This window comes from Colias croceus, chromosome 13 (assembly GCF_905220415.1).
Source record: "Colias croceus chromosome 13, ilColCroc2.1".
In the NCBI taxonomy this organism is placed as follows: Eukaryota; Metazoa; Arthropoda; class Insecta; order Lepidoptera; family Pieridae; genus Colias; species Colias croceus.
Window position 1 is genome coordinate 1229106 of NC_059549.1, and position 20442 is coordinate 1249547.

The 20442-nt window shown below is 31.9% G+C and overlaps 1 protein-coding gene across 1 annotated transcript in view; it reads left to right on the forward strand.

Moving 5' to 3' along the window:
• Positions 1 to 20442, forward strand: part of LOC123696749 — a 50946-nt gene that overhangs the window by 24636 nt on the left and 5868 nt on the right. The window lies entirely within an intron of this gene.

The window sequence follows — 20442 nt, forward strand, 5'->3', positions numbered from 1 at the left end:
ACGCACTGACGGTCGGTCAAGCTCTGCAACCAGCTTTAGCCTTCCTCGTTACATGGATGATGGACTATCCAACGGTGAAATAATTTTTCTAATCGGATTAGCGGTTCCTGAGATAAGTGCGTTCAAGCAAACACATAAACTTATGGGTATTATATAAATATGTATTATGTTAGACTAAAATGTATGTATGTAATATATATTTTAATAAAATAAAGAACTTCCACAACAAGATATTTGAAGCCGAAGGTAGAATTGATTACATCAACGCAATTTGCATTGTAAAAAATTTAGGCGTTTTTAATTAAAGATCACAAAAGAATTTATTTCTATTGTAATTATTCAAATTGAATATTTAAGACTTAGTATTTGTTTAGCGCATACATAGAGCTTTTAAATTAGAATCATTTGCGTTCCGTAATCATAAGACTTTTGAGCTTTTGAGCTTTTTTCATCTAATTTTTAATATTTAACTAGTTTTGACTAGTTAAATATAAAAAAATAGATGAAAAATTAAACCATGACCTCATAATATAACAAAATATACTAAACCGAAACTAACCGAATACCTATTCTCAAGCGAATTTATTGTAAAAGTATCTAAAACCAAAATAAAACGTATCCGCTCTGAAACTAGATTTCCCTATTTATACTAATATTATAAAGCTGAAGAGTTTGTTTGTTTGTTTGAACGCGCGTTTGTTTAATCTCAGGAACTACGGTCCGATTTGAGAAAAATTCTTTCGGTGTTGGATAGCCCATTTATCGAGGAAGGTATATAGGCTATAATATATCATCACGTTAAGACCAATAGGACCGAAGCAATGCGGGTGAAACCGCGCGGAGCAGCTAGTAATAGATAATAATAGCCACCAATCTTCAGGTTGCGTTTTTGGGTTGGGGGCATCTAATCTTAACTAGCTCTATTTTTAATTTTATATTATTTTAAACGATTATGTAGGTACTGAAAGTCTGTTTATTTAATTTCTTTATTAAACAATAAAATATTTTGCAAAGCGTTTGTAGCTGTTCAAATAATCATATAAATCATAATATGAAAAAGATCACTCTATTTTTGTAGTTCAAATAATAATATTATGATCAGTTACCACGTACTTTTTAATAATAGTTATGTGACAAAAAAAAGCGATTTTACAAGTTCTGTATCTTATAAAAATCGCATTGTTATTACTATAATCAAAATCAATATTTACCATTAGTAATTATTAATTATCATCGATCACTTATGTTAGTAAGTTAAATTCATGTTACGATGGGTCTAACATAGCACATTGTTACTAATTTTAACCGTCTGTATTGTACCAAACAATATAAATTCATGAATCTAGAACAGCAGTGCCCTGAATTTGATTCCCTGTGGAGACGAATTCTCGATCGGCGAAACAGATGTGACGTGCATTTACCCCAAATATGTAGTACCTACAAGGAGGAATTTTGACCGCCTCCTTGGTACAGTGGTTGACGCGTGAGCGTAGAACCGAGGGGTCCTGGGTTCGATTCCCAGTGGAGACGAAGAAAAAAAAAATGTCTCGGTCTGGCAGGACACAGAAGGCTGATCACCTACTTGTCCCTAAAGAAAATCGATCAGTGAAACAGATGTATGCATAATGCATCTGTCCCTTACCCCACTTGGGGATATGGGAAGTCACTTTTTTCTTCACAAGGAGGAATTTTAATCAATTTATTTTAACCAGCCAAACACAACACATAATATACTATTAATTAACTTTTTATCTAAACTAATATTATAAAGAGGAAAACTTTATTTGTTTGATTGTAATGAATAGGCTCATAAACTACTGGACCGATTTTAAAAATTCTTTCACCATTTGAAAGCTACATTATCCACGAGTAATATAGGCTATAATATTATCACGCTAAGACCAACAGGAGTGGAGAAACGCGGGTGAAACCGCGCGGCACAGCTAGTCTATCTATACATATAATAAAATCGTAGGAAAGTCAAAACTGTACATTGAATATTTTTTTAAAAGAATACCTGGGCCGTGATCTATAATCGATATAGAAGCCAAAAACATAGTTTTTAGAATTTTTGTCTGTTTGTCTGTTTGTCTGTTTGTCTGTTTGTCTGTATGTTTGTCCGAGCTAATCTCGAAAAGTACTGCATAGATTTACTTCAAATTTTGCATGAATATTACTAACAGGACGGGTGAGGCTATAGGCTACATATTATTAAGCTATCACCTACGGGGGAGGAGCTGTGAACCTTTATTTTTCTTACGTATTCCGTGTATTACGACAGCGTACAATCTAAAGACTCATGTTTAAATGTTGGTTTCGAGTAAGCCATGCTATTATCTAGCTTTACAAAATAAAAACTATGTCATTTACGTAATTTGGGCAGAGAAACAGTTTAATGAATTTAGTAGTATAAAGACAAATTAGAAACAGCGCCATCTATTAAATGTTATAAAAATCAAATCAATTTACAAATTAATAATCAAATGACGCATATATAAATGTTGTTTGACAATATCTAGATTGACACTATAAAAAATTATGCCATTTAAGTAACTTGGGAAGAGAAACGTAGCTTAAAGAATGTAAGTTGTATAATGTTAATTTTGTAACAGCGCCATCTATGAGATTTCGTAAAAATCAAATCAATTTACATGTTAACACTACTGAACACAATGTTAAAAATTAATAATTTAAATATAATTATGTTATTTATTTATTTAACTCTTTAACCCATATCTTCCGTTCCCTATAAGATATATTTCGTGTAAATAATAAACTACATTTTTTTAAAGTGAGGGTAGATGTTTATTATTTTAAGTAAAAATAGACACCATTATCTACAGTTAATCTAATGATTGTGTTCCAAAGAGTATACTAATATATTGTTGTGTTCATTAGTTACAATTTTAAAAATCTTCGTGTTTTATAAATTTACTAGCTTACCGCCCGCGGCTTCGTACGCTTTGTCTAAAACCTAATAAATTATGTACTAAAACCTTCCTCTTGAATCAGTCTATCTATTAAAAAAACCGCATCAAAATCTGTTGCGAAGTTTTAAAGATTTAAGCATACAAAGGGACATAGGGACATAGGGACACAGAAAGCGACTTTTTTCATACTATGTAGTGATATTTATAAAGCAATTGAATGCCATAAAACCAAAAATATCAAATGCAATCTTCGTGTTTTGTGAATTTTCACCATCATGCGTTCCCACAAAAGGTAAGTTGTTGTTGTTTGTTGGTAAGTTGTTAAATGAAATGAAATGAATGATTCTTTTATTATTTTGAGGTGCATTGGGAACAGAAGTTTTTGATAAAATTTTATTTGTAAGTAGCTTTTTTTATAGATTTACAGTTAACTTTTGATTTTTTTATTTACAGATTCAATGCTAATAAAATTATATCGCCTTTGGAAGACGATTTCTGCTGATATTTTTACTACACCACTTGAAAATTGATGATTTGATGATAAAGACAGTAGCAGCGAGGATTAAGTGGAAATTAGTAATCATCCGCTTCGTCAATTTTTGACTGAAGTTAATGTCCAACGTCCAATGGTTCAATCATTGGAAGTATCTCGGGAAATTTTGGAGGATATTTTTCAGGAAGGAGAGGAGGGGCAGCCAACCACATATCAAACTACTACGTTTTAGTACCGAAAAAAATGTTATTGCCAAATGAAACGTAAATTTTGCACTCACAACTTTACAAGTAATGTTTTAAGTTATCAGATAACCGCAAAGTCAAAATTTTATTTTTATTTTGACTTTGCGGTTATCTGATTATAATATTTATCGTTATGGCTATCGACGTACCGACCGTACTGGGATCAGAGTAGGTACATGATATACAGTTCATCATCCAGGATTGCTTAGAGCATTTTCACACTGAAAAAGATGTTTTCTTTGAATCATAGTTGCTTCATTTATTTATTTTTAATCATTTTACATAATATGTTTTATATTTTATAAATATATCATTTTCATTATTTAAGTAGATAAAATAAATTATGTAACGGTTTTATAAGAAAACACATTATATTTGTTAGGCGACGGTGATTTCTTCCAGGCAAAAGATATTCATCAGCTCAATAAAATTGAACAGTATGTTGTTAGTTATTCTTTAGATTCACAATTGTAATGAGCATTTCCGCATGCAAGTTGTATCGTGGTTTAGATATATCATAGTTTTTACATATTAAAGTTCCAACAAAACCCTCAAATTTTTTAGTAGAGTTGAGCAAGATAATTTGAAAAATGTGCCGTGTTAAGTATTATAGAAAAGGTTAGTACGTTGGTAATTATTATTTCTTCTTCATTTACATGTTGTTAGTAAAAATAAACTTTAACTTACAGTCAAAGTAGTCAAAGTATATTTTAACTAATACTACTTAATATCTATTATACTTATGTTCAGTATTTATCTGTATTATTATTGCTTGACAATTAATATATTTTCATGTCGTATACCAAATTATAAACATAAGTTTAATGTGTAATTAGCTGGATTTATTTTTACACACTCACAGACTTATATTTTATGTTAAATGATAAAAGAGTGTTAATATGTAGTGTAAATCATAATACATTTTTTCACAATTAAAAACTTTACTTACTCAATATGAAGACCGTTTGACAAATGATAGGGTGCATCATAATAAGATGAACATGAGCATAAGCAATGACTAGAGTAGGGACGCGAATATTACAATTATATGAGACAAGAACGATTAATAAGTTTGTTTAATGAAAGATTAAGAATTGAAACTATTCGGTCTCTGGAAACGTACGAATAGCGAGAGGCCCGTCTTACTGCAGACAGATTTCGTCATAGTCTTAATGTCTTGAGGTAAACAATCTACGAATTCGGTGGTGTGGTCTGACAAATATAAAAGTGGGTTTGCTTATAACCTCACAATTGATTACAGATCATCTTCTGTATAGGCGATATTAACGTAGTATGTTCTTTTTGTAATGCTTTAAAGTGTAGTAAGGCGAGTCGGCTTTCGTTTGAAGATACACCGGAACCTTTGAAATCACTACTTTTAGAGGAACATACTGTGCAATTAGCGTTTAGTATTCTGTATTATGTATTCTGTGGTGCAATGTAAACTGTTATTAGACAATATTCGCTCTTATAGTAGTGCGTTTCAAATGATCCTTTGGTGCTCAATAATTATCAGAAGATCCGTTCATGCTTACTTTTAAGATACAAGGTCAAGTTTACCATTTGATAGGATCCCTTTTGCCTGAAGGCCAACCTAAGTTTGTTTAAATATATTTTGTATTCGACTACAACGAATAGTGGAATACAAGAAATCAATATTTCTCAAATTTAAAACTGAACTCATTTCACAATTTTAGAACAGGTTAATTCGTATGTATGCAGTTTTAAATCGACATTAGAAGCTTTTCCTCAAGATGGTGATATCGGCACTCAGGAACTCCCTGGACGTGTTATAACGCCCAGGCCACAGTATTACAATTTTTCCTACAGTAGGGCGACGAATGTATTTTCGCATAGCAACGGAGGGGAACTCGCGGGGGGGTCAAGTGACGCGGGCCACGTACCACAAACATGCTTAGTTTGTGGTATCGAGCGCGAAAGATAGTCATCGTGTTTTTAGTAAAGTTACTATGTAAACTAACGTAATTTAATACTTAGGTACATATTCTATAATGGTGTGCTCAAACTGTTAATCTACATTTAATTTAGATTATTATTTGATACTAAGTAATGTAGAATTTAAACCACATTCATGTTTTCTTCAGATTATAAGATTTTCTTATCAGAGTGTTCAATTTTAATGTAGTTAAATTTTATAAGAGACAATAGGTAATTAAGAAAATTTTAAAATAAAGTGTCACGTATTTTTTTTAAACGACGAATGACGAAAAACGACCTAATCGCGGACGAAGTCGCGGGCAACAGCTAGTTTACAATAAAATGATCATAATTCATAGAGTTCATGGCATCAGTCTAAAAGTTTTTCCTACAAGAATTTTGGGTGAGCCGCGAGCATAGTTTCCCTCACCATTCTCGTACGTATTCCTTTATTTCCGTCGTCAATCCTGTCTTTGTCCCTTTCCCATTAAGGCGCGGAATAGAGTAAAACCCAGCTCTAGCCGTTTTTTGTACTGTTTTCTGGAGCTATCTCCTTCTTATCCAAAAGATATATCAACTAAATAAAAATACATTAAATTTCTACATATTCTTGGCTCAAAAATGGCAAAAGTATTTTTTTATTTTATTGACTTAAAGTGTTATTAATCTCCTCCCAAAGAAATCCCAGAAATTAGAAATAATTATGTATACCGTGTATCTCCTCTTAAACTAATGATTCTTTTGATTTGGTATTTACACTATTGGATAGGCAATTTCATTACGAAAATAATGGTAAGAATTTTTTTTGGATAGGACCTAAACTAGATTTTATAAACATTTTATTCAAAATTTTGGGCGTATTCGCAACTATATCTCTTGCGCTTGTATGGGAGATTCAGTCGGCCGCTAGGTCTCGAGGGTGAAGCTTGTGTCGTTTGTCGCCGTGAGCGTCACATGACAATCACGTGACCCATGTTTATTCGAATCTACGAATATCAAACAATGAGCGAGGAATAGACGCTACTACTATTAATTATTTATAGTGAGATTTTAGAAATCATCTATACATATAATAAAATCGTAGGAAAGTCAAAACTGTACTGTAGTGTATGTCCTTCCCTATTATCGGCTCTTAGACGCACACGTCCTCTCACTCCGACCGCCTGCAGCCAACTGGCTGTGTGAGCGGTGTCACCGTTGCATGTGCGCAAGAGATGACATAATACTTCCCTCTCTTTCACTCACATACACTACATCCCTCCTTTATTTTAGAAATTTTTAATTCTTTTCAATTAATTTTATTAAATAAAATAAAATATTATGTTCCATTCGGGTATGCTAGTCCATACCTAAACACCAGTATCAGTTAGTACACACAACTCAGGGACACGTCCGCCCATACCAGCGATAGAGTAGAATGTGTCACCTGGCCTAGTAATATAATTCTATCTATATGCAACATCTCTCCTTTTCATTTTTTTTTTCCAATACGTATATGTATATTCAAATTATAATCATTTTTACAATATATGTATTTAAATCGATATCAATAATTTTTCAAACTCAAACCTTCATTCATCAACCAGACTTCGTCCGGAAACGTTTTAAAATCGTCAGTATAAGGAAAAAATATGAATTTACCATTGGTTCGGAAAGCCGTCTCGACAGAGAAGAGCCGACAAGAATATATAGGCATAGTTGCTCCTTCAAAATCATAGAAATGTAACATCTTACATAGGTATTTATAATAACAATAATGGCAATTTATTTAAGTATACGACAATCTATCATGAATAAGTTGTAAACTTATATTTAAGTTTATTAAGTCATTATTTATTTAATAACCAATGGAACGAAATCGTTTTCAGTAACTTACTGTATATGTAAGGTATAATGTTTGAGCTATGTTCCTTCTGTAACTTAACTATACTTTTGACTAAATCCTGTTCTGTACCTGTAGGTACTGTAACTTAACCTGTTTTTTTTTTTCCTTACATGACTATTGCACTACTTTGTTGATGTGGAACTAACATAGGTTATCATCTGTCTTTTTCCTCACTATTTATCATGACGCACTCCAGGTCATTTAGAAGAGGTGAATGCTGCTTCTTCTGACGCAAAATTTAATTCACTTTACCTGCACCGGCATCTGCACCATTTAAGTAACCACTGTTTTCCCACATATTAAAATTATTATTAAACAATAGCTGCAAAAGACCTTATAATTGGATTAGTAACAATCTAAGTAAAACTTCGGTACAATTATTACCAAGTAAAATGCCTATAGACTAGGTACATACTTAAATGCTCGGTTATTATCTAATATCTATATTCTGTATATATGTACTTCGTTACTAAAACAATATATGTTCCAATTTTAATTAAATTTCAATATGCCTAATAAAATCGGAATGTATTATAATATGTATATCTGTACCCTAAACAATATAATAAATTTTATACGGCAAAATTTTAACCAAACATATTAATTGGTTCATTATTTATTCTTATTTAAGCAACAACAAGTTATCATAATATGATCCTTAGGCACAGGGAAGATTTGTTTATTTATTTGCTTGTCCGTCTCTCTTTCATATCGCAATAAAGTGATTTATGATATATTTTTGGTGATAGTTTAGAGGCTAGAAAGTGGCAGCCTTTTTTTTTTATAGCGCATTAAAAATATTTAATTCATACAGAAACATGCATTTATGGTTCGCATTTGAATTCCTAATTTTATAAATTCCGATAGGTCACGCAATATTAAAATGTCACATGTATTACAATGTTAAGGTTCATAATTATCAATTATTTAAATACAAACTTTCGGGTATAAACCACTCTGACAGAATTATAGGCATTGTGGAGCTTGCTCTGTAACAGTACAATATCATAGTAGTTTATTGTGACATTGACTATTGAACCGCTTTTAGCTTCACCTGTATGTTCGTATGACTGTATGCAACCGATTCTTTTCGACTCGCTAATGACCTATCCAAACCGTACAGATTTAACTTCAGTGACAATATTACAACAATTTATTGACAATACAATAATAAATATATTATATCTTAGTAAAGCGTGATTAATTATTACTTTTATTTCATTTTATATTTGTAACCTCAACACACACGCGGTGTTGTTCATTGTATGGTTATTACATTAATAACATATATTTAAAATTTAATTTTAATGTAACGTACCTAAAACGAATCACAATGTATCATTTTGTTGAAGACATTTTTATTTTTTATTTTATTTGTTACTTATGATGTATACGTAGTATATTATTATTAGTCTGTGCTTATGATAACATTTGTATTTGTATAACTGACAACTTAATAGCCACTTGAAAAAGAAGAAGATAACTTAATGACAATAATTATTGGCTAGACATTAATCACACATTAATGGTCTGAAAATAAGTAGTTGGATACATAATTTTTTTTTTAACTGTACAAACTACAATGTTAACTGTAACAATCAATAATACAAATTTAACTGTACAATCAATAAAAACTTTGTTACCTATAACTATATAAGTATTTGCATAAATTAATTAACTTGAATGTACAAAACAATATTCAATTTTGTATTTCGAAATCAATACCACTACCACTCACTATTGTAGAGATTAATACTTGGAATTTATATTCTGACTAAGGCACGAATGGTGAACTTTTCGCGATAATACATATTTTTTTTTTGCTTTGACAAGAAATCTTTAACGTTTTTCTTAATTGAGTGTAGGACATACGTAAGTACTTTATGAATATGAAATCAGACCAGTCTTACAAACCACCATTAAAACTTGGATTTTATATGAATTACTACGTTGTAAATCTTATTAAATTCTTAATAACTTTTTAAACTTGTAAATAAGATTATTAGTGTATTGACTTTTATAATACTATTCACGTTGGTGTTTGTGTTGCTTTGTTTTCTCATCTATAATAAAATTGGTATTTTAAATTAAAAACAGACGTTATTAATATAGTAATAACTAGATGCACATGGTGTATGATTTTACCATGCACGGTACTTGCATATATACCTTGCATATACCAATATTTGCGGTATGATGTGGTATATAATATGCCATTTTTTATTTTACATTAAATGTTCGTCTTGAAATTGACCTTCATTATTTATCTAAATATTTTAAGTGTATATTTGATGACAGGTTGTTTGTCACTATACACTATCTATCAAAGTAATTTTTATCTACAATAATTAACGATTCATATTTTATGCAAATGTCTATTGTCCAACTATTGTCTTTCACGGTATATTATTGTATAAATTACGTAAACGTCGTTTTCAACGTTCCAACATATTGTAATGATTGTCTGTTATACCTAACCCCAAACCGGGGTGCTACATTTCCGCTGAGGGAGTAGTGTTATACTACTGCTACGTTCCGTTTAGAAAGCTTCTACATACCTGCAACGTTCCCGCGTAGGGAATTGTCGCGTCCTTGCCACGTTCCGATAAGGAACCTCATACGCTGCTACATACCGCTTAAGACCCATCTTGAGTAGTAGTACGACATTGCTACGATTGCCGCTGAGGAAATCCTTCTACGTCTTGCTTGCTTCGGCTCCTTAATTCCTGTCGAAGGAATTCAGCGACCAACCCTAAAGACACCCTACCACCTGGCCCTCGCAACGAGACGCGCATTCCATCTTACCTATATCGGTAAGAGCCCTACCGGAAGGTTTGGACCTAGGCACACCACGACCCTTATTGTTACTGATAGTTGTATTTTTTTTATTAATTAACTAAATTAATTGTCGACTGTATGGTGAGTAGTTCTTATTATTATTATTTTTTTTTTGTTTCCACCTCACCTACAACGCCACATAGTATATACAATAAAAATGAATAGCCAAATATGTTGCTAAGTGTAAAACTCAAACCTCGGCGCGCGGCGTATCGGTAAAGGGCGAAAGAGCATAACGTCTGCCAGGTGGCTAGTTTGAAATAATGAATATTGAGACTACTCTGTATGTCTCTCATTCCATTTATTTTTGTTTTCGAATATTCATTGTTTTATTACCTTACCCTGTTTATGATTATTATATTATCACTTAACCTGTCTAACTTTATAGTTGTCGGTTAAATGTACAATACAGTCGCAGATATTTTAGGTATTGTTATCATTATGATTATTCTTTTGTTGTTTAACAAAATCTGCTATGAAATTGTGAAAATATTAAGTCACTTTTAGATACGAATAATAAAAGCTACTGTAAATATTTTAGCATTCACTGTATGCTCTTAAAAATTGTATTATTCCATTTTTTATTTGGATTGATATCCTAACTAACCGTAAGTATTTTCGAAGATACAATCTATCTTACGAACAATACTTCACTGTGAAATGGTGACGAACTATCACTATTTTTTTTTTTACCATCGACTATTCTTTCTTTGTTAAACAAAATCTGTTAAGTACGAAATTATGAAAATATTAAGTCACTTTTATATATTATGAATAATAAAAACTACTGTAAATATTTTAGCATTTACTATTTATACTCTTAAAATTGTATTATTCCATTTTTAATTTGGATAACAATACTAACCGTAAGTATTTTCGAAGATACAATTCATCTTAGAAGAAACACTATGAAATGATGACTAACTATCACATCTTTTTTAAAATCGCGTATTTAAGCGCATGAATTCGCAATATGGGCATCACCCAAAATATAAACATTTTATACGAGCATCACCCGTATCACATCACTACAGGCATCACCTGTATTGTAATTATATTACGACTACCAGGCATCATCTGGTATGAAATTACAAAGTACACACGGGCGTCACCCGATTTTTGTTTATGCACTACCAGGCATCATCCTCTGGTATAACATTACAAAATACACACGGGCGTCACCCGATTTTTTGTTTTTGTACTACCAGGCATCATCTGGTATAACATTACAAAATACACACGGGCGTCACCCGATTTTTCTTGACCACCAGGCATTATCTGGTAACACAGTACAAGGTACACACGGGCATCACCCGTTTTTTCCTGTACTACCAGGCATCATCTGGTAGCACATTTCAAAGTACGTACACGGGCGTTACCCTTTTTTTTGTCAGGCTTCATCTTGTAACATTATAGCTTAACAACAACAACTTTAGAAATCCCTTGTCGTGGTCCACATCACCATCGAAACACATACATCAGAACTTCCATAATGTTACTATTTTAGCCTGTCCAGGAAACTTACGTTCCTTGCATGATAACCATTAATTACTTCTTTATGCAATAATGGATAATCTTAAATAATACTCATGCAACTTCACATCCAGTAATTAAATAAGATATAAGTGGGTATTTGGTATAATTATATTTTTGTAACCAGACAAATCTATTCTAAGCTGATCGGGAATTGAACCTTCTTAGCTCATTTAATCATGTTTAACCAATCCTCTAAGCAGGTTTTTACATATCAGTATTAATAAATTTATATGTAAACAAATGTCCCAAAGTAATAATCTACAGCCTCGACTAAACAAAATATCACATTTAGTCTCGCTTAACGCAGTTACAGTCCTATGCATGACTACGTGAGTACATACTGGAGGACGCTAGCTGTATACCCGTACACTGTACAGTGTATTTATCATACAGGCACCATACGCTCGAGCAATAAAGACAGCCCGCGTATGCATTGGTATCAGTGTAGTTATGTATACAAGAAACAATTTACAACACCTACTTTATCCTTCTGGCTACAATTATTTAAGAGGTTTTGCTATATCTTTATGTAAACGAAACCTTCGTTTTCTACGGCGCGGTGGCCTCTCGAAAGGCACGCACATGTTATTTATCTACTTTGTGCGGGTATTTTTTTTATGTAAGCGGCACAAAATATCATAATGAAATAAGTATGTGTGTATATTATTATTAACTTTAATATTCCCTTCGATGTAACTCGACTGTGGATATAATTAGTTCAATAGTTATCACAGCACACCTATTTCCTCCCTTTTTTTTTTTGGTTTTGTAATTTTTTTATTATCAAAAAAATTACTTACATTTATTCCCAATTTACCTCGTCGCCAAAATGTAGTGTATGTCCTTCCCTATTATCGGCTCTTAGACGCACACGTCCTCTCACTCCGACCGCCTGCAGCCAACTGGCTGTGTGAGCGGTGTCACCGTTGCATGTGCGCAAGAGATGACATAATACTTCCCTCTCTTTCACTCACATACACTACATGTACATTGAATATTTTTTTAAAAGAATACCTGGGCCGTGATCTATAATCGATATAGAAGCCAAAAACATAGTTTTTAGAATTTTTGTCTGTTTGTCTGTTTGTCTGTTTGTCTGTTTGTCTGTATGTTTGTCCGAGCTAATCTCGAAAAGTACTGCATAGATTTACTTCAAATTTTGCATGAATATTACTAACAGGACGGGTGAGGCTATAGGCTACATATTATTAAGCTATCACCTACGGGGGAGGAGCTGTGAACCTTTATTTTTCTTACGTATTCCGTGTATTACGACAGCGTACAATCTAAAGACTCATGTTTAAATGTTGGTTTCGAGTAAGCCATGCTATTATCTAGCTTTACAAAATAAAAACTATGTCATTTACGTAATTTGGGCAGAGAAACAGTTTAATGAATTTAGTAGTATAAAGACAAATTAGAAACAGCGCCATCTATTAAATGTTATAAAAATCAAATCAATTTACAAATTAATAATCAAATGACGCATATATAAATGTTGTTTGACAATATCTAGATTGACACTATAAAAAATTATGCCATTTAAGTAACTTGGGAAGAGAAACATAGCTTAAAGAATGTAAGTTGTATAATGTTAATTTTGTAACAGCGCCATCTATGAGATTTCGTAAAAATCAAATCAATTTACATGTTAACACTACTGAACACAATGTTAAAAATTAATAATTTAAATATAATTATGTTATTTATTTATTTAACTCTTTAACCCATATCTGCCGTTCCCTATAAGATATATTTCGTGTAAATAATAAACTACATTTTTTTTAAAGTGAGGGTAGATGTTTATTATTTTAAGTAAAAATAGACACCATATTATCTACAGTTAATCTAATGATTGTGTTCCAAAGAGTATAATAATATATTGTTGTGTTCATTAGTTACAATTTTAAAAATCTCCGTGTTTTATAAATTTACTAGCTTAACGCCCGCGGCTTCGTCCGCTTTGTCTAAAACCTAATAAATTATGTACTAAAACCTTTCTCTTGAATTAGTCTCATCTATTAAAAAAACCGCATCAAAATCTGTTGCGAAGTTTTAAAGATTTAAGCATACAAAGGGACATAGGGACACAGAAAGCGACTTTTTTTATACTATGTAGTGATATTTATAAAGCAATTGAATGCCATAAAACAAAAAATATCAAATGCAATCTTCGTGTTTTGTGAATTTTCACCATCATGCGTTCCCACAAAAGGTAAGTTGTTGTTGTTTGTTGGTAAGTTGTTAAATGAAATGAAATGAATGATTCTTTTATTATTTTGAGGTGCATTGGGAACAGAAGTTTTTGATAAAATTTTATTTGTAAGTAGCTTTTTTTATAGATTTACAGTTAACTTTTGATTTTTTTATTTACAGATTCAATGCTAATAAAATTATATCGCCTTTGGAAGACGATTTCTGCTGATATTTTTACTACACCACTTGAAAATTGATGATTTGATGATAAAGACAGTAGCAGCGAGGATTAAGTGGAAATTAGTAATCATCCGCTTCGTCAATTTTTGACTGAAGTTAATGTCCAACGTCCAATGGTTCAATCATTGGAAGTATCTCGGGAAATTTTGGAGGATATTTTTCAGGAAGGAGAGGAGGGGCAGCCAACCACATATCAAACTACTACGTTTTAGTACCGAAAAAAATGTTATTGCCAAATGAAACGTAAATTTTGCACTCACAACTTTACAAGTAATGTTTTAAGTTATCAGATAACCGCAAAGTCAAAATTTTATTTTTATTTTGACTTTGCGGTTATCTGATTATAATATTTATCGTTATGGCTATCGACGTACCGACCGTACTGGGATCAGAGTAGGTACATGATATACAGTTCATCATCCAGGATTGCTTAGAGCATTTTCACACTGAAAAAGATGTTTTCTTTGAATCATAGTTGCTTCATTTATTTATTTTTAATCATTTTACATAATATGTTTTATATTTTATAAATATATCATTTTCATTATTTAAGTAGATAAAATAAATTATGTGACGGTTTTATAAGAAAACACATTATATTTGTTAGGCGACGGTGATTTCTTCCAGGCAAAAGATATTCATCAGCTCAATAAAATTGAACAGTATGTTGTTAGTTATTCTTTAGATTCACAATTGTAGAGCATTTCCGCATGCAAGTTGTATCGTGGTTTAGATATATCATAGTTTTTACATATTAAAGTTCCAACAAAACCCTCAAATTTTTTAGTAGAGTTGAGCAAGATAATTTGAAAAATGTGCCGTGTTAAGTATTATAGAAAAGGTTAGTACGTTGGTAATTATTATTTCTTCTTCATTTACATGTTGTTAGTAAAAATAAACTTTAACTTACAGTCAAAGTAGTCAAAGTATATTTTAACTAATACTACTTAATATCTATTATACTTATGTTCAGTATTTATCTGTATTATTATTGCTTGACAATTAATATATTTTCATGTCGTATACCAAATTATAAACATAAGTTTAATGTGTAATTAGCTGGATTTATTTTTACACACTCACAGACTTATATTTTATGTTAAATGATAAAAGAGTGTTAATATGTAGTGTAAATCATAATACATTTTTTCACAATTAAAAACTTTACTTACTCAATATGAAGACCGTTTGACAAATGATAGGGTGCATCATAATAAGATGAACATGAGCATAAGCAATGACTAGAGTAGGGACGCGAATATTACAATTATATGAGACAAGAACGATTAATAAGTTTGTTTAATGAAAGATTAAGAATTGAAACTATTCGGTCTCTGGAAACGCACGAATAGCGAGAGGCCCGTCTTACTGCAGACAGATTTCGTCATAGTCTTAATGTCTTGAGGTAAACAATCTACGAATTCGGTGGTGTGGTCTGACAAATATAAAAGTGGGTTTGCTTATAACCTCACAATTGATTACAGATCATCTTCTGTATAGGCGATATTAACGTAGTATGTTCTTTTTGTAATGCTTTAAAGTGTAGTAAGGCGAGTCGGCTTTCGTTTGAAGATACACCGGAACCTTTGAAATCACTACTTTTAGAGGAACATACTGTGCAATTAGCGTTTAGTATTCTGTATTATGTATTCTGTGGTGCAATGTAAACTGTTATTAGACAATATTCGCTCTTATAGTAGTGCGTTTCAAATGATCCTTTGGTGCTCAATAATTATCAGAAGATCCGTTCATGCTTACTTTTAAGATACAAGGTCAAGTTTACCATTTGATAGGATCCCTTTTGCCTGAAGGCCAACCTAAGTTTGTTTAAATATATTTTGTATTCGACTACAACGAATAGTGGAATACAAGAAATCAATATTTCTCAAATTTAAAACTGAACTCATTTCACAATTTTAGAACAGGTTAATTCGTATGTATGCAGTTTTAAATCGACATTAGAAGCTTTTCCTCAAGATGGTGATATCGGCACTCAGGAACTCCCTGGACGTGTTATAACGCCCAGGCCACAGTATTACAATTTTTCCTACAGTAGGGCGACGAATGTATTTTCGCATAGCAACGGAGGGGAACTCGCGGGGGGGTCAAGTGACGCGGGCCACGTACCACAAACATGCTTAGTTTGTGGTATCGAGCGCGAAAGATAGTCATCGTGTTTTTAGTAAAGTTACTACGTAAACTAACGTAATTTAATACTTAGGTACATATTCTATAATGGTGTGCTCAAACTGTTAATCTACATTTAATTTAGATTATTATTTGATACTAAGTAATGTAGAATTTAAACCACATTCATGTTTTCTTCAGATTATAAGATTTTCTTATCAGAGTGTTCAATTTTAATGTAGTTAAATTTTATAAGAGACAATAGGTAATTAAGAAAATTTTAAAATAAAGTGTCACGTATTTTTTTTAAACGACGAATGACGAAAAACGACCTAATCGCGGACGAAGTCGCGGGCAACAGCTAGTCAATAATATAATAACTGGTCAATGTTATTATAATATATTATTATATAATTATGATATTTAGTTTTTAAAACATTCAAATGCTTTATAAATATAATTTTTTTAATAATCGAAAATATTTTATAAAAATTAAATTTAAATTATTATAAATTTATTAATTTATGCAATAAATCACATTTTACTTTTTAAATTTTTAGTGAGGTATTAGGATTAGACAAACAACATTTTTAAGTTTTAAGTATACTACTTTTTGTCATGGGTGTCATTTTCATGGTTTTTGCGGTAGCTATTACCCAATATGAGGTCAAAACTAAAATCCAAGATCGCGCCGAGAAAAATTTTACATCTTTTTGTCATGGGTGTCATTTTCATGGTTTTTGGGGTACCTATTAACCAATATAAGGTCAAAATTAAAATTCAAGATGGCGCCGACGAAAATTTTACATCTTTTTGTCCTGGTTGTCATTTTCATGGTTTTCGGGGTAGGTATAAACCAATATGAGGTCAAAACTAAAATTCAAGATAGCGCCGACGAAAATTTTACATCTTTTTGTCATGGGTGTCATTTTCATGGTTTTTGGGGTACCTATTAACTAATATGAGGTCAAAACTAAAATCCAAGATAGCGCCGACGAAAATTTTACATCTCTTTGTCATGGGTGTCATTTTCATGGTTTTTGGGATACCTATTAACCAATATGAGGTCAAAACTAAAATCCAAGATGGCGCCGAGAAAAATTTTACATGTTTTTGTCATGGGTGTCATTTTCATGGTTTTCGGGGTAGGTATAAACCAATATGAGGTCAAAACTAAAATTCAAGATGGCGCCGATGAAAATTTTACATCTATTTGTCATGGGTGTCATTTTCATGGTTTTCGGGGTAGGTATAAACCAATATGAGGTCAAAACTAAAATTCAAGATGGCGCCGACGAAAATTTTACATCTTTTTGTCATGGGTGTCATTTTCATGGTTTTTGGGTTAGCTATTAACCAATATGAGGTCAAAACTAAAATCCAAGATGTCGCCGACCAAAATTTTACATCTTTTTGCTATGGGTGTCATTTTCATTGTTTTTGTGGTAGCTTATATGAGGTCAAATCTAAAATACAACCAGGAGCTGACAAAATTTTGACATTTTTTCGAAATGGATGTCATTTATGTGGTTTTTCTTACAATCGTTTATATATTAATCGAGCAGAATTCAAATTATGTGGTTAAGGTGTAGCTTCTTGATGTGAAAGTTCTATAGGCGCGTTGAGAGTAAAATTTCAAGGTCGCGTCATGGTAATACCGTCACGTCATGGAGTAAGGCGGCTATTTTCGTATCTATGAATCTTACCAAAGAAGTTTTACTTCTGACATGTGTTCTCGGCTCACGCGCTCTTTTTTATTTTATTCTCTTCGTTTTAGTATATTAGATGAACTCTATTTTAAACAAAGTTGAGCGAATACAGTGAAAAAGCGAATATCTGTCGGAATATTGACACAGATTTGCGTTTTACATTACATTTTTAAATATGTATTTCAATAATAAATGCTCTTTAAAATTGATTTCTCCCGTAATATATAGGATTCGACTATATAGCAAATTTGAGTATAATTTACGCCGTGGCTCAAATAATATCACAAAACTCGCTTTCGTGATAGATCTTGTTTTTGATACGTAAAACAAGGCCTTGGAAGCGAAATTTTCTCCTTTAAAGTAAACTAAAACAAATTAACAAATACAAGCTATATAGTCGAATTCTTGAAAATGACACCCATGACAAAAAGATGTAAAATTTTAGTCGGCGCCATCTTGAATTTTAATTTTGACCTCATATTGGTTAATAGCTACCCCAAAAACCAAGAAAATGAGACCCATGACAAAAAGATGTAAAATTTTCGTCGGCGCCATCTTGAATTTTAGTTTTGACCTCATATTGGTTAAAACCTACCCCAAAAACCATGAAAATGACACCCATGACAAAAAGATGTAAAATTTTAGTCGGCGCCATCTTGAATTTTAATTTTGACCTCATATTGGTTAATAGGTACCCCAAAAACCATGAAAATGACACCCATGACAAAAAGATGTAAAATTTTTCTCGGCACCATCTTGAATTTTAATTTTGACCTCATATTGGTTAATAGCTACCCCAAAAACCAAGAAAATGACACCCATGACAAAAAGATGTAAAATTTTCGTCGGCGCCATCTTGAATTTTAGTTTTGACCTCATATTGGTTAAAACCTACCCCGAAAACCATGAAAATGACACCCATGACAAAAAGATTTAAATTATCGTCGGCGCAATCTTGAATTTTAGTTTTGACCTCATATTGGTTAAAACCTACCCCAATAACCATGAAAATGACACCCACGACAAAAAGATGTAAATTATCGTCGGCGCAATCTTGAATTTTAATTTTGACCTCATATAGGTTAATGGTACCCCAAAAACCATGAAAATGACACCAATGACAAAAAGATGTAAAATTTTTCTCGGCGCCATCTTGTAGGTAAGTAATTTGACGAATATAATAATATTTATTTCATTCCGACCATTTCTCGGAATAACATACATTTTCTAAGAATTGTATACAATGCCGGATTTAATACATTGCCGGTAACATAATATGTATGAAAATTCTTAAAAAAGTATTTTATGCGTTTCTTAAAAAGCTTCGATATTGCATACATTTCCTAGGGGTTTTATAAAACACTCACACTTTTTTAAGTTGGTTGAATATACTAACATACTTTACGCTGTCGCACTAGACTATTAAAGGTTTATGTATTTGTGTATAAAAGTTGGTGTATTTAAGGTTTTATTTACATTCATGTATATTTATTTCAACTAGAAGTCCTTCAAACCATTTGGCGACAGTTTTTGTAGAACATTTGAATGGGATTGTGTATCTAGTTTTAAAGAAATATAAAAATATCACCGAATGATGATCATTACAGAGTACCATCAATTTTGATTCATTTTAAAAATTTAATATTAAATTCATCCATATGACTATAATTTAACTCTGAATTGGTAAAGACCAAAATTATGTGTATGCACCATTATAATTTTTTTATATAAAAAAATATTTTAATTGTATGCCATGTCTGTTACTTCTGAGCTCTGTGAATTTTACTTGTATTTGAAACAGTTCACGCGGATGCGCGTTAGGTGGCGCAAGAATTATTTGCGAAGTATTGTAGAAGCGGCGGATAGCTGTGGTTCGGGAAAGTGTGAATGCTCAAGGTCACTCGCTCAGGGAACGACCTTAAGTACTAGCAACATATTGGCTAGCCTAACCTTTGTGAATGTGCTGTGATTGCGTACGCGGAAGAAGCAGAGACAATTCAAACTAAGCAATATTGGTCCGCTCGTAGAGTCAGTTTTGTATCAAAAGTGCTTCCAGAAGAAGTCTAATTGAATAAATAAATGTTTTAGTTTATGTGTGCATATATGTGTTTTGCCTTCACTTTGAACAAAGCGTTTGCAGGAAACTATAGATTTTTGAATTTGATATTTTATTTTATATACCTAGCATAGCATTCAAATGCTTTATAAATAATTTTAAATAGGTGGTTGTTGAATCATCTCTATGGAGATTCGGGGTTTCCCTAGAACAGATAAAATCGAAAAGAGTAGAATAAATTCGATTGCT